General features: G+C 45.1%; 1 long non-coding RNA gene across 1 annotated transcript in view; it reads left to right on the forward strand.

The window, feature by feature from the left end:
- LOC129058234 (uncharacterized) overlaps positions 1–15,495 on the forward strand; it is a 69,510-nt gene that overhangs the window by 1,720 nt on the left and 52,295 nt on the right. The window lies entirely within an intron of this gene.

Here is a 15,495-nt window from a genome sequence, read left to right on the forward strand (position 1 = left end):
TGAAGGAGCCACCAGCCTCATTTCTGTCAACTCTGCACAAAGGGGCACTATTTGTATCCCATTGGTGGGAGTTGGCAGAATATGCTGGTGCCGTCATGGTTGCCTTGCCCACATGTTTTCAGTTTCATGTAGTTGCAATGGATATGCTTCCTTCCTGATGCCGATTCAAGTTGCAGCTCATGTCCTGTTGCCCATTGTGTGTGGTGGTCTGTGTGTGTGGACGCAGGCCAAATAAGTCATTCTGTAACCTCCAGTAAGGTGACCAGGTGGCCCAGGGAGCCCGAGCTGACTTTGGTACCAAAAGCCTGCAGGGCAGGTGTCTTGGAAAATGCTGTGGCGTCTCCCTTTTCCTAAGGGAAAGAGAGGAAAGAAGGAACTGACATTTAAGTGACTGTCACGTACTAAGTCTTGTGCTAATGATTCTCAGATGTGATCTTGTGTGATTTTGGTGCAAGAACATCAAAACTATGAGGCAGGTAGGTACTTCTCCTAGTATGAGTTCTACCCAAAGCAGACCCTGAGACAAGGACTTGGGTGCACATTGTTTATTTGTGCCAGAAAGGACAAGAGAGGAAATGGTATGTTGGTAAGTGTCTAACATCTGGCTGTCCAACAATAACAGCAGGCCGGGCAAGGTGGTTTATGCCTGTAATCCCAGCACTTTGGGAGGCAGAAGCAGGTGGATCACCTGAGGTCAGAAGTTTGAGACCAGCCTGGCCAACATGGTGGTCTCTACTAAAAATACAAAAATTAGCTGGGCGTGGTGGCAGGTGCCTGTAATTCCAGCTACTGGGGAGGTTGAGGTGGGAGAATTGCTTAAATCCAGGAGGTAGACGTTGCAATGAGCCAAGATTGCGCCACTGCTCTCCAGCCCGGGCAACAGAGGGAGACTCTGTCTCAAAAAAAAAAAAAAAATCAATAACAACAACAACAACCTGATTTATAGCATCTGGGGATTTCCCTGGTATAAATATGACACCATAGTCAATTTTAGGTCACCATCATGACATCACTGAACACAGAGGGAAGAGATGCACACACTGATTCTCAAAAACCTATGTAAGCTGGCACCAGCACATCAAAAGGAAGAGCTAGCCAAGATAAAGCCAATGAAGTGTGCCTTAATAAGCAGGTCACTAACGTGGACACATGGAACTCACTCTCATGGGTGCGCTCTGTGAAACAGCGTAGAGCAAACCTCAGAATCCACTCACAGGGACACTGGCACACTTACCCATCTGACTCTGTTCCCTATTGATTGAAGTTAACTTTCCCCCCAGCTCCAATTAGGTCTCCAGGTCTTTGAGAAAGCTCACCTAGTGCCAAAAATAAAGCCTTCCAGCAGAGAAGAGAGAGGCACAGGTATTTGAGATGGGAATTATTAGCATGCTGGAAAATGCCTTTGCCTGCAGCTGCAGGTGAATTCAGGTGGCCCAAGGGTATAGGGGATAAAGCAGCAGTAGTACTGGAATCTGCAACAGGAGGCAACACACTTTTTCTGTAAAGAACCAGACAGTAAATATTTCAGGCTTTGCATGCCACATATGGTCACTGTCACATATTTTTCAAGTTTTTTATTTGCTTGTGGTTTACAAGATTTTAAACATATAAAAAACAAAAAAACCTTCTTAGCTTGTGGGGCTAAACAAAATGAGTCTGAGGGCCACAGATTGCCAAGGCCTGTCCTACAGACCAGCAATAGCAGCACCCAGGAGCTTGCAAAAATGCAGATTCCCAGGCACCACCCCCGGTACTGAATACAATCTGCATTTTAGCAAGATGTACACAGTAATGTTTGAGGAACACTATGCTGCTGTACTATCATTTCCATCATACAGATAAGGACACTCAGTCCTTAGAGAGGCTGAGTCACTTGATAGAAGCTGCAAAGAGCCAGGACTCAAATCCAGGTCTGACTGATCCCAAGGCCATTCTCTTCACAGGTCTGGGTATAATTGTAAATAATCTATAAAAAATTTCAATTCCCATATGATATGGTTTGGATGTTTGTCCTTTCCAAATCTCATGTTGAAATGTGATCCCCAAAATTAGAGGTGAGGCCTAGTGGGAGGAGTTTCGTTCTTAGGGGTGGATCCCTCAAGAGTGGCTTTGTGCCAACCCCGTGGTAATGAGTTCATGCAAGATCTGGTTGGTAAAAAGAGTCTGGGACCTCCCTCCCCCCTCTCTTCCTCCCTCTCCCACCATGTGACACACCTGCTCCCCCTTCTCCTTCCACCATGAGTGGAAGTTTCCTGAGGCCTCACCAGAAGCAGATGCTGGTGCCACGCTTCTTGTACAGCCTGCAGAACCATGAGGCAAAATAAACCTCTTTTCTTTATAAATTACCCAGCCTCAGGTACTCTTTTATAGCTATGCTAAATGGACTAATATACCATATTTAAAGTAAGATGGCTACTTTAAAATAATATCTAAGCAATTTTGTAGTGACATCATTGGAGGAGCCCTGTACATGGGGAAATGAGTCATTTTAGCAATCAGTTTACAGAAAGACAGGCGATGTGGAGCTCCAGAAAGGAGTTCGTGTGTCTGTGATGGCCATCTTCCTTACACATGATCTTAGGTGTCTTAGAAGTAGACTGAGTCCCTCAACAGATTGGAACCTCCTTGAGAGCAGGAACAGGGTACTCTCTTCCCCTGATGACCTCTCAAAGGATTAGTAAATTGATTCTCTAAAGGAATACAAACAGGAAGTGCACAGACTCCCACCACTGGTTAGGCCCTAATTACACCCTTTTTTGTGTGTTGTGGGTTAGAGGTTAGCTTAAGAGGTTCAACCTTGCAACAAATTCTTCCCAAGGCACCGGGCTGACTGGGACCCCTACCCTGCTGTGTAGGACAGTGTCATGGTGTGGAGGTGAGGGCTTAAGTCAAGCCCAAAGATGACTTCCAGGCAGTCAGATCTGCTTTTTCCTTCTAGGGATTCTATTACATGCATGTTGGGTCTCAGGGATATCATTTTTATCTCTTTTTTTTCTTCTTTGATTCTCACCTCTTTAATCTTTTCCACAGAGCTCTTGAAGAAGCTCTTAAGCCTCTCTCTCTCTTCTGTGATCTTGGTTTTCTTCAGTGACTCAGGAAAGACACTGCTTCTATTGTGTTTTTAATATGACACCTATAATTTTCATCTGCAGTCTTTATGGGCTGGATTATGGATCTTGGATTATGTTTCTTCTTCATGACAATCTGCTCTCATTTAATAGATATGATGGGTCTTTAAGTTATCTTGAAAATACTAATGATGACTTACCTAGTTTCACATGTTTTTCTTTCAAGATAAATTTGCTGTTTTCAGATTGGCCCCTTTCCATTGCCACAAACAGTAAATTCTTTTTTGTTTTCTTATTTATTCAGAGAATAGCCTATATTTGCAAATTACTGAGATGTGCTAAGGTTCTTTCAGAGACTGTGTTCATCCATGTCTGAATCACAGATACTCAGATGAAGGAGAAAGACCACGCAAGATAGTAATGTTAATGGGCAGGGCCCTGAAACTAGACTGCCTAGGTTCAAGTCCCAATTCCACCACTTTCTAGTTATGTGATTTGGGGTAAGTTACTTGACTGGGCTGAACCTCAGTTTCTTCCTCCATAAAATGGAGATATTAATAATGCTGACCTCCTGGGTTTATATCATGAGGATTAAATAAGCCTAGATACAGGGTGCATAGAAGAGTGCCCAGCATATGGTAAGCTCAGAGAAAGTGTTAGCTGTGAAGACAATGATGACAATGATAACGGTAATAATTTTACTCCATTCATGCGGACTCTTCTGTTTACTTTCCAATTTCATTGTTTCTGTGAAGTCACATCAAGCCAGTCTTTAATCTTGTCTTGAACCATCACATTTTGCAGAAGTTCTTTAAAGTTTCTGGCATATGGCTTTAGGACTCTTCCGTGGTATAATAATGTAATAAAATTATTATTTTCTTCAGAGCAAAATCTGCCCTCCCACACAAGAAGGAGCTATTTTCCTTGGGAGATATTTTAGCTCACATTCCATAGAAAATAGAGCCTGAGATGATGCTTACCTGACAGTGCTTACTGGGGGTGCAATCCCAGGCCACAAGAATGAGGGAACAAAGAAATGAGGTGGAGAAGGAAGGAATGCAAACATAGGTGGTGCATTACCAATTGGGCTTGCCACAGCTTCACGATGAAACATAGCAGGTTTCTTGTTCATGCAGGACATCTGCAGAGAAGTAAAAGAGGTACTCCTAAGCCTCAGAAGAGTCCATCAGGGGAGCAAAGTGCAAGGAATTTAACTGTGACTCCTTCACTGCCAGGTCTCTCCTTGGTCAACATTAGCTCCATGGGGCATTGACTCATGCCATTTCTGGGTGGTGTTATCCCCATCTAAGCAGCCACTGAGGAAGCCAAATTCCACACCCCAAAGCATGATGCTTCTCCTGGGCCTGGAAGTAGAGGGAGGAGCCAGGGCCCTGATGAGTCAGGTCAGTCCTGGGCCTCAGAGCGGGCATGACGGGGGCCATGGGAAGGCTTTGCCTTTACTCCAGGGGAGACTGATGCTGCTGCGGGGATTAGAATATGGGGACCTAGGATACAGATGTGAGCCCCTCCCTGATAGAATATTGAGAGGATAATTTTATTTTCTCCAGGACAGTGTATGCCCAGCCACCCAAGAAATATCTATTTTTATTAGGAGATGCTTTAGCTCATGTTGCCTAAAGATTAAAGCTTAGAATAGTGAAGCTGAGCAAATATATGGAGGCCCATAAGTTGCATCCTGTGCAGTTTGAATATCCAAGAATGTTTGAGAAACAGTGTATGTTCATTGAACTAGTTTTTTGTTTTTGTTTTAAGCAAACAGGATCTTCCTCTGTCACGCAAGCTAGAATGCAGTGGCATGAGGCCACATCACAGAAGCCTCAACCTCCCAGGCTCAATGATCCTCCCCACTCAGCCTCCTAAGTAGCTGGTACTATAGATGACTGACACCATGTCCAGCTTTTTTTTTTTTTTTTTTTTGGAGAGACAGGATCTTACTATATCATCCAGACTGGTCTCAAATTCCTAGGCTCAAGTGATCCTCCTGTCTTGGCCTCCTAAAGTGCTGGGATTATAGGAGTGGGCCACCACCTCTGGCCTGAACTGATTTTTAAAGGGAGAAATCCAGGGCTCTTGTCTGTTGAGTAGGGAATGTGAGCTGATGGTCAGAGTGGAAATGCACAGAGGTCAGGGGCTAGAGAAGATGAGATAGCCAACTCCTTAAGAGGAAGTGAGGGGGAAGACAGAGAGGTTTTTAGAGTTTTATGAAGTTCAGTCTGGGCAGTGCTATAAATACCCTTTCTCATTTTCCTTGAGATCATCAGCTCCATCCATATTACCTCCTAATAGTTTGCAAAATTGATCTATTTGAGGCAGGGGCACTGGCCCAAGTGCTGAGCTCAGCCTCAAAGAAGGCACAGGGTAAGCTGAGGATTACATTGAGATGTTTGCTTTGCCTGGGGTTCACCAGGTGCCAGCTTTTCCTCTGCATTAGACAGATTATTGATTTCAAACAACAGAAATTAACTCTGGCTTTCTTCAGTGGAGAAGGAATTGAGAAAGAATATTGGGGACTGGACAGGGCAGGAATCAAGGCAGTTGCAGTAGGTCAATCAACAGGAAGACCCACAATGAATTTTAACAGGAAGCATCTGTCTAGGATGCCACCACTACCACCGCCAGGAAGAAATTAACCACCCTGCGGCTTTACCTCACTCCCTGCAGATTTAGAGTCCAATTAGCTCAGCCCAGTCAGATGTGTATACATCCTGCCTGCCAGGGGAGCACAGGGAACTGTTGTGAGAGGCAAGGAACCGCGTTCCAACAATTACTACACACACGGGGCGGGAGGGGGTGGATTCTGCTTGTAATTCCGCTTGGAGAGGCAGGAGGCCACAATCATTAAAGGTACTAGCTCTGGGATCAGATAGCCTAGATTTGAAGTCAAGCTTGGCCATTTTCTTGCTTAATGTGCCTGAATAAGTCACTTTAACTCTCTGCTTTTCAGTTTCCTTGCCTATGAAATGAAGCAAAAACAATCCTTACCTTCAAATATCATTTTGGGCTGGGTGCAGTAGCTCACTCCTGTAATCCCTGCACTTTGAGAGGCAGAAGTGGGAGGATTGCTTTAGGCCAGAAGGTTGAGGTTACAGTGAGCTACAGTCACGCCACTGCACCCTAGCCAGGGCAACAGAGCGAGACCCGGTTTCTAAAAGAACCCAAAAAGTTTCATTATAAGAAGAAGAATATTAATTTAATTAAAACATTTAAAGCATCATTATGAAGATTAAGTGTTAAAGCCCTCAAAACTTTGTTAGGGCCAAAAATTGTTAGCAACTTGTATTAGTTTCCTGTGGCTGCTGTAACAGATACCACAAAAACTGGCTCAGTTAGGAAAACAGAAATGTACTCTGTCACTGTCTGGAAGCTAGAAATTTAAAGTCAAGGTGTCAGCAGGACTGCACTCCGTCTGGAGGCTGTAGCAGGGATTCTGTTCCCTGCTGCTTCCAGCTTCTGGTGGACCCTGGCGTTGCTTAGTTTGTGGCCACATCACTCCAATCTCAGCCTCTGCCTTCATGTGGACTTTTCCTCCTCTGTCTTCTTATCTTCTGTCTCTTATATAAACACGTGCATTCCACTGAAGTCTTATCCAGATGATCCAAGATGATCTCATCTTGAGAGCCTTACTTAATTGCATCTGCCAAGACCCTTTCTCCAAATAAGGTCACATTCACAGGTACTAGGTGGACATATTTTTAGGGAGCCATCATTCAACCAACTACACAGCTCTCTGCTTTCGTCCCCAAATCGAAAAAGGAGTTGAATGCTGGATAATGGAGGCAGTAGACCCTTTATTTATGTTTTATTGATAATCCTTGAGGGAATTAGGAGTTGGGGGTGGGGTGATTTGTGTGGCCTGAGTCAGGCACATGAATCTGTATCATCAACACGGTTTTGATCGGAGGTCAGAAGCATGTTTTAGTGCTCAAGTAAGAAAGACTCTAGTGGACCAAATGTGGAGAAATGACAGATGGCTCTCAAAACATACTGCTTCCTACCTTAAGACCCTAGCTGTCACTTCCTACCTTAAGACCCAAGCAGCTGGATGATGGAAGGTTTTTCATCCATAGCTAAGACAACTGAAGGACCTGAGGTTCTAACTTCTGAGATATTCTCAGTGGTAAAACATTAGCACCTCTCATGTGGCAATAAACTTTACTGTTGTGCAAAGCCAACCTAATGTGCTGGGCAGATATGATTCCCCTAAGGAATCAGAGGAAAGGCCTAAGGCCCAGATTTTGTTCTGTTTGTACCCTCCTGGGTGGTGGCACAAGGGAGAGAATCTGAGGTCTTTCAGTCAAAACAACAGGGGTCGACTAGGCATGGTGGCTCACACCCGTAATTCCAGCACTTTGGGAGGCTGAGGTGGGAATTAGGTCGAGAGTTTGAGATCAGCCTGGACAAGCGGGTAAAACCCTGTCTCTACTAAAAATACAGAAACTAGCCAGGTGTGGTGGTGCACACCTGTAAACTCAGCTACTTGGGAGGCTGAGGCAGGAGAATCACTTGAACCAGGGAGGCAGAGGTTGCAGTAAGCTGAGATAGCACCACTGTACTCCAGCCTGGGTGACAGAGTGAAACCCTGTCTCAAAAAAAAAAAAAAAAAAAAAAAAGTGAGGGGTCATCAGGTGCAGCTGCCTTCACTTTGTACCATCATGCGCATTCTATCTTTGATACATGGTACCACGCAGTTCTACCTTCAGGGGACAGTCTTGGTTGTCTCTCTACTTCTCTGTGCATGCGTGTGTGTGTGTGTGTGTGTGTGTGTGTGTGTGTGTTTTCTCCGTAAGAATATGTAAGTTCTTCCAGAATAAGGAACCCTACCTCCCACCGAGTCTATCTTCCACCCCATCCACCCCCAAGCAGCAGACTCTGAGACAGGAGTTTCAGTACACACTGTTGATTTGGAAAGTGATCCCCCTAGGGGAGTTGGGAAATGAGACAGGGAAGAGAAGGAAGCCAATTTTGTGTGTTGCTGAGTGGGTTTTCACTGCAGACAACTGGCAGCCTTCAGAAGACTGTGCAGAACCTACTAGGGTTAAGCCCCACAAGGGGCAAGGAAGCTGAGGCTCACCCTCCAATGCTTATTCATCATCGGCTGGGGCTGCTCTTGGGAGTATCAACTCCTGAGCACTTGCAGACCAACATGTGTGCGGAGGAGAAAACCCTCAGGCAGAGGATCACAGAGGACTTCGTAGGCGTGTAAGGAAGTCAGGGCCAACAGGATATGGGGGAAGCACGAGGCTTATGATTGTGGGCTTTGCAGTTAGAAAGTCCTGGATCCGAATTTTGGTTCAGCCAGTTGTGAGATTCTGGCGAGTTCTTTTTCTCTCTGAAGCTCATTTGCCTCCTTTGTAAATTAGGGATAATAATAGTCTACCTCACAAGGTTTTGATTCAAAATGAAACACTTAACATGAAATGTTCAGTACATGCCTGGTGTGTGAGAAGCATCTGTGACCAGTAACTGCCTTGTGCCATTTTAAGATTAGCACAGGACCAGCACTGATAGCTATTGCTTGAATTGACTTTGAAATCTCAGTGAATGCTGGCACAGTGCATTATGTTCTGTACACATTTTCATATCATGATTTTGACAGATTTTAGACCACATGCTTTTGTTCTTTTCTTCTCTTTTTTTTTTTTTTTTTTTTTTGTTTTTGGTAGCTCATTGTGGTTTTGAGTCTCCCTAATAACTAATGTCAAAACTGTTCTCATGTGCTTATTTGCCACATGTATTTTTTTTTTTTTTTTTTTTTTTTTTTTTTTTGAGACAGACTCTCACTCTGTTGCTTAGGCTGGAGTGCAATAGCACCATCTCGGCTCACTGCAACCTCTGCATCCCAGGTTCAAGCAGTTCTTGTCTCAGCCTCCCAAGTAGCTGGGATTATAGGCACCCACCACCAGGCCCAGCTAATTTTTGTATTTTTAGTAGAGATGGGGTTTCACCATGTTGGCCAGGCTGGTCTCGAACTCCTGACCTCAAGTGATCCACCCACCTTGGCCTCCCAAAGTGCTGGGATTACAGGCGTGAGCCACCGTGCCCACCGCCACCTGCTTTTGATACATCTTGGAACGTAGGTATCTATTGGGTGTCAGATTGTAACTATGTACCTGAGTGCACAGCTCCTTGCCTTTCTGGGGTTTGGTCCACAGAAAGCTAAGATATAAATAGGGGAGGTATTCAGCTATTCAGAGGGGTTGAGAGACCAAGGAGAAGAAACAAGAGGGAGATTGCAGAGGAGACCCTCCCTTGAGGCTGCCCATCATTGTAGACAGATGGTTACTAAGGAGGAAGAGCCTGCATCATCTGGTGGCTGCTACAGGTGTGTCTGGCAGCTAAAAGTCGGACAGCTCAGGAAAAGGACTGTACCTTCCCACACTTCTAAATGTCAAGAGCAAGAGAGGGGCTCCCTGTGAAAGGCTTCTTAAAACAGAGCTAGCCTCAAGCATGATCCGGATATTAATCCTAACTTAATCTTGCATCACATAAGGATTCTACTGAGCATAAAGGTCTTCAAACATAATATTCTTTGAATCCCAGTCTCCTCTGGGCATCACAACGCTAGTTGTCTCAGCCTAGATTCTCTAGAAAACAGAGCTGGAGGCAAATGATTATACACTAATATTTTATTGGGAAGTACAGTCCCAGGGATGCTAGAGTGAGGGGAAACAGGAATGAGGTCAGGAATGAATGACAGCAAATATGAGAAGGTGCATGCCAAGTTGGCATGGAAAGTGACCAATTGCTCCAATTTGTCACTGTCCTCCGACAGGTTGTACACACACTTTAGAACAGTGTGCGCTCACTGGGAGGACAGTATCAGAGTTTATCCTTTCCAATAAGTTGTCCCAATTTATCATTTGACCAGCTCCTGTCCCTCACTGATCAAAGTGTTAACCACCCTGCTCACTTCCAGGTCACACATGTTGGGGTCTAGGCCATCTGGTGTCTCAGCAGCAAGAGAGATGCCTTAGGGCAGTAGAGAAGAAGAGAGTCCTGAGTATAGGAGGCAAAGTCAGCCATGGGGCAAGAGCTGTTGGGTCGTGCTCAAGCAGGTGGTGTCAAAAACTCTCTCCTTGACCACGCTCTAGCCAGGCTCCTTTGAGCTCTTCGTCAACAAGGACCCATCTTTGGGCATGTCCTCAAGAGCCCTTTCTTTTTTTTGAGACAGGGTCTTGCTCTGTCACCCTGGCTGGAGTGCAGTGGTGTGAACTTGGCTCACTGCAACCTCTGCCTCCTGGGTTTAAGCGATTCTCCTGCCTCAACCTCCTCAGTAGCTGATTACAGGCATGCACCACCATGCCCAGCTAATTTTTTGTATTTTTTAGTAGAGACGGGGTTTCGCCATGTTGGCCAGGCTGGTTTCAAACTCTGGACCTCAGGTGATCTACCCACCTCAGCCTCCGAAGGTGCTGGTAATACAGGAATTACAAAGTGCCATGGCTGGCCAAGAGCCCAATTTTATCGAGAATCCTACTGCGTTTCTCCGGCCCACTTATTGAGTGACCCAAAAGGCTACCAGTTTTGAGTGGGGTCCAGAACAGGAGAAGATTCTGCAATAGGTCCAGGCAGCTGTGCAAGCTGCTCTGCCATTTGGGCCATATGACCCAGCAGATCCGATGGTGCTTGAGGTGTCAGTGGCAGGTAGGGATGCTGTTTGGAGCCTTTGGCAGGCCTCTGTAGGTGAATTGCAATGGAGGCTTCTAGGATTTTGGATCTAAGCCCTGTCATCTTCTGCAGATAACTACTCTCCTTTTGAGAGACAGCTCTTGGCCTATTACTGGGCTTTGGTAGAAGCTGAACATTTGACTATGAGTCATCAAGTCACCATGTGACCTGAACTGCCTATCATGAACTGGGTGCTTTCTGACCCATCTAGCCATAAAGTGGGTCATGCACAGCAGCATTCCATCATCAAATGGAATTGGCATATACGTGATCAGGCTTGAGCAGGTCCACAAGTAAGTTACATTAGGAAGTGGCTCAAATGCCCATGTTCTCCACTCCTGCCACCCTGCCTTCTCTCCCCCAGCCTGCACTGATGGCCTCATGGGGAGTTCCCTATGATCAGCTGACAGAGGAAGAGAAGACTAGGGCCTGGTTCACAGATGGTTCAGCACAATATGTAGGCACCACCCGAAAGTGGACAGCTGTAGCACTACAGCCCCTTTCTAGGACATCCCTGAAGGACAGCAGTGAAGGGAAATCTTCCCAGTGGGCAGAACTTCAAGCAGTGCACCTGGTTGTGCACTTTGCATGGAAGGAGAAATGGTCTGATGTGTGATTATATACTGATTCATGGGCTGTATAGCCAATGGTTTGGCTGGATGGCCAGGGACTTGGAAGATGCATGATTGGAAATTTTGTGACAAAGAAATCTGGGGAAGAGGTATGGACCTCTCTGAGTGGTCAAAAACTGTGAAGACATTTGTATCCCATGTGAGTGCTCACCAACAAATGACCTCAGCAGAGAAGGATTTTAATAATAAAGTGGATAGTATGACCCATTCTGTGGACACCACTCAGCCTCTTTTCCCAGCCACCCCTGTTATCACTCAATGGGCCCATGAACAAAGTGGCTATGGTGGCAGGGATGGGCTCAGCAACATGGACTTCCACTCACCAAGGCTGACCTGGCTACAGCCACTGCTGAGTGCCCAATTTGCCAGCAGTAGAGACCAACACTGAGCCCTCGATATGGCACCATTCCTCGGGGTGATCAGCCAGCTACCTGGTGGCAGCTTGATTATATTGGACCTCTTCCAATCATGTAAAGTGAAGAGGTTTGTCCTCACTGGAATAGACACTTACTCTGATATGGGTTTGCCTATCCTGCATGCAATGCTTCTGCCAAGACTACCATCTGTGGACTCATGGAATACCTTATCCACCATCATGGTATTCCACCCAGCATTGCCTCTGACCAAGGCAATCACTTTACAGGAAAGAAGTGCAGCAGTGGGCTCATGCTCATGGAATTCATTGGTCTCACCATGTTCCCCATCATCCTGAAGTAGCTGGATTGACAGACTTGTGGAATGGCTTTTTGAAGTTACAATTACAACACCAACTAGGTGACAATACTTTGCAGGGCTGAAGCAAAGTTCTCCAGAAGGCCATGTATGCTCTGAATCAACGTCCAATGTATGGCACTGTTTCTCCCATAGCCAGGATTCACTGGTCCAGGAATCAAGGGGTGGGGGTGGAAGTGGAAGTGGCACCACTCACCATCACCCCTAGTGATCCACTAGCAAAATTTTTGCTTCCTATTTCCACGACATTATGTTCTGTTGGCCTAGAGGTCTTAGTTCCAAAGGGAGGAATGCTACCACAAAGCGACACAACAACAATCCCATTAAACTGGAAGTTAAGAGTGCCACCTGGACACTTTGGGCTCCTCCTACCTTTAAGTCAACAGGTTAAGAAGGGAGTTACAGTGTTGGCTGGGGTGATCGACCCAGACTATCAAGATGAAATCAGTCTACTACTCCACAATGGAGGTAAGGAAGAGTATGCATGGAATACAGGAGATCCACTGGGCATCTCTTAGTATCACCATGCCCTGTGACTAAGGTCAATGGGAAGCTACAACAGCCCAATCCAGGCAGGACTACAAATAACCCAGACCTTTCAGGAATGAAGGTTTGGGTCACTCCACCAGGAAAAAAACCACCATCTGCTGGGGTGCTTGCTGAAGGAAAAGGGAATACAGAATGGGTAGTAAAAGAAGGTAGTCATCAATACCAGCTACGACCACGTGACCAGCTGCAGAAACAAGGGCTGTAACTGTCATGAGTATTTCCTCCTTCTTTTGTTGAAAACATGTTTGTGCATGTGTACACTTGTACTAAGAAAATATCTTCATTTTATTTCTTTTCTCCTTTATCATGTGACAAGATTTATTGACTTCACATCAGCGTTTAACTATTTGGGTTGGGGATTGGTGAGTTTCCGGTTGTATTATGTTAGGCGTAATTATGACCTTATTATTGTCTTTATTTGAAGATTATGTATGATCTCAGGAGATGTGTATGGGTTCAAGTTGACAAGTGGTGGACTTGGGATGGTTAATACTGAGTGTCAACTTGATTGGATTGAAGGATACAAAGTATTAATCCTGAATGTGTCTGTAAGGATGTTGCCAAAGGAGATTAACATTTGAGTCAATGGGCTGGGAAAGGTAGACCTACCCTAAATCTGAGTGGGCACAATCTAATCAGCTGCCAGCTCAACTAGAATAAAAAGCAGGCAGGAAAATATGAAAAGAGAGACTGGCCAGCCGGGCGCGGTGGCTCACGCCTGTAATCCCAGCACTTTGGGAGGCCAAGGTGGGCGGATCACAAGGTCAGGAGATCCGGATCATGGTGAAACCCCATCTCTACTAAAAATACAAAAAATTAGCCGGGCACGGTGGCAGACATCTGTAGTCCCAGCTACTCGGGAGGCTGAGGCAGGAGAATGGTGTGAACCCGGGAGGCAGAGCTTGCAGTGAGCCGAGATCGCACCACTGCACTCCAGCCTGGGCGACAGAGCAAGACTCCATCTCAAAAAAAAAAAAAAAAAGAAAAGGAAAGAGAGACTGGCCTAGCCTCCCAGCCTACATCTTTCTCCTGTGCTGGATGCTTCCTGCCCTTGAACATCAGACTCCAAGTTCTTCAGTTTTGGAACTTGGACTGGCTCTCCTTGCTCCTCAGCCTGCAGATGGCCTATTTTGGGACCTTGTGATTGTGTGAGTTAATACTGAATAAACTTCCCTTTAGATATATAGATATATATATATACACACACACACACACACACATACATATATATAAAGGGTATATATATATATATATATATATATATATTCCTTTAGTTCTGTCCCTCTAGAGAACGCTAATACACCTACAAAGTCAATTTGGCCAGAATCCCTTACTCTCCATATCCAATCACCCTCCTCATCTGGCACCATACCAGATGATATCTGATCACTCTGGCCTGCCTTCAGCAAGAATCCCATTAAGTCAGTTTAGTGAAGAATTACCTTACCTTCAGTGATTTTCCACCCACCAACTTTTCACTGGCTATAAATCCCCACCCTTCCTTGTTGTATTTTCAGAGCTGAGAAAGAAAAGCAACTTTTTATCTGAGGAATGCCAGTCCATTCAAAAACCTGGCCCAGAGAGGCATTGAAATGTGACAGAAGGCTCATATCACCTGCCCTCCTTGAGCTAAGTAATCTGCCTGCTACCTGGACTCTAGACTGAATGTCCTCACCAAGAAGCTATAAATTAACTTAACAATGCCTCACACTGGACACCATGACCCATACCCTACAGTTCAACAATATAGTGTCAATTACTCATCAATGTTATTTCTGCAAACCAGTGAGAATTCCTGAGGAACAACCTTTGTAATCTCTCCCTCTTTGAATTTGCCCTTTTTTCTTTTAAAACACAAGCCTCTCCTTTATTCCCAGAGCATTTCCCAGCATTTCCCAGACTGCAGTCCTCAAACTTGTCCCAAATAAACTCAACTGTATTAATTTTACCTCCGTTTCTTTCTTTAGGTAGACAGGGTTGAATCCAATCTCTCTCTCCTACTGCAAAACCCCATCGTAGCAGTCACCTGAATAAGGTGGCCTTCTTGCCTTTCATGAGCATCAGAATAGTTTTTCTTTCACAGTGATCAGACCACACAGTGGTGAGTCCAATATGCAGGAGAGGTGCCTGATACACTAGTCTGAGACCTATTTCCATAGGAAATACTGGACTCTGAGTAACAATTAAAGGCTTTTTTTTTTTTCAAGCATTTACTTTGCAACCAGACACTTTTCTAGGCTCTTTATCCTATTAGCTGATTTAGTACCATTTTCAGAAAAGGAAACCCAGGCACCAAGAGTTTAAGTTACCTAACGCAAGATCACTCAGCAAGTAACTGCTGGAGCCTGAATCTCAACCCTGGTAGACCAGCTTCACAGCCTGTTGTCTAACCCATTACACTTAATAGACACAGAACAACATAACAGCATACAGGACACCCTGGTCCAGTCCCCTACCAGCCACAGGATCCAGGGCAAGGATGGCAATCTCTGTGGCCTGGGTTCATTCATCTGTACAACGCAAATGAGCATACATTGGAATTTTACAAGCACAAACATTTTGAAACAAGTCACAGAACATGCTCGCTTCGGTGCCTGACTCTGAATAAACACACACTCTATTTTATGTGTTGTTCTTATTATCATTATTACCAATCTCTTTTAAGTGTTTTCTTTTACCTGAAATGGTGCTCATTGAATTGAATGCAACTTCTTGGCACAAAGAATCACAATGAGCTCTTTCAAGTTTCAATTTTCATCACCTTTGCCTCCCAAGCAGCACACACATATAGAAAGTGCTGTAAGGATTAGCCACGGAGCATGCAG

This window comes from Pongo abelii, chromosome 2 (assembly GCF_028885655.2).
Source record: "Pongo abelii isolate AG06213 chromosome 2, NHGRI_mPonAbe1-v2.0_pri, whole genome shotgun sequence".
NCBI classification, from domain to species: domain Eukaryota; kingdom Metazoa; phylum Chordata; class Mammalia; order Primates; family Hominidae; genus Pongo; species Pongo abelii.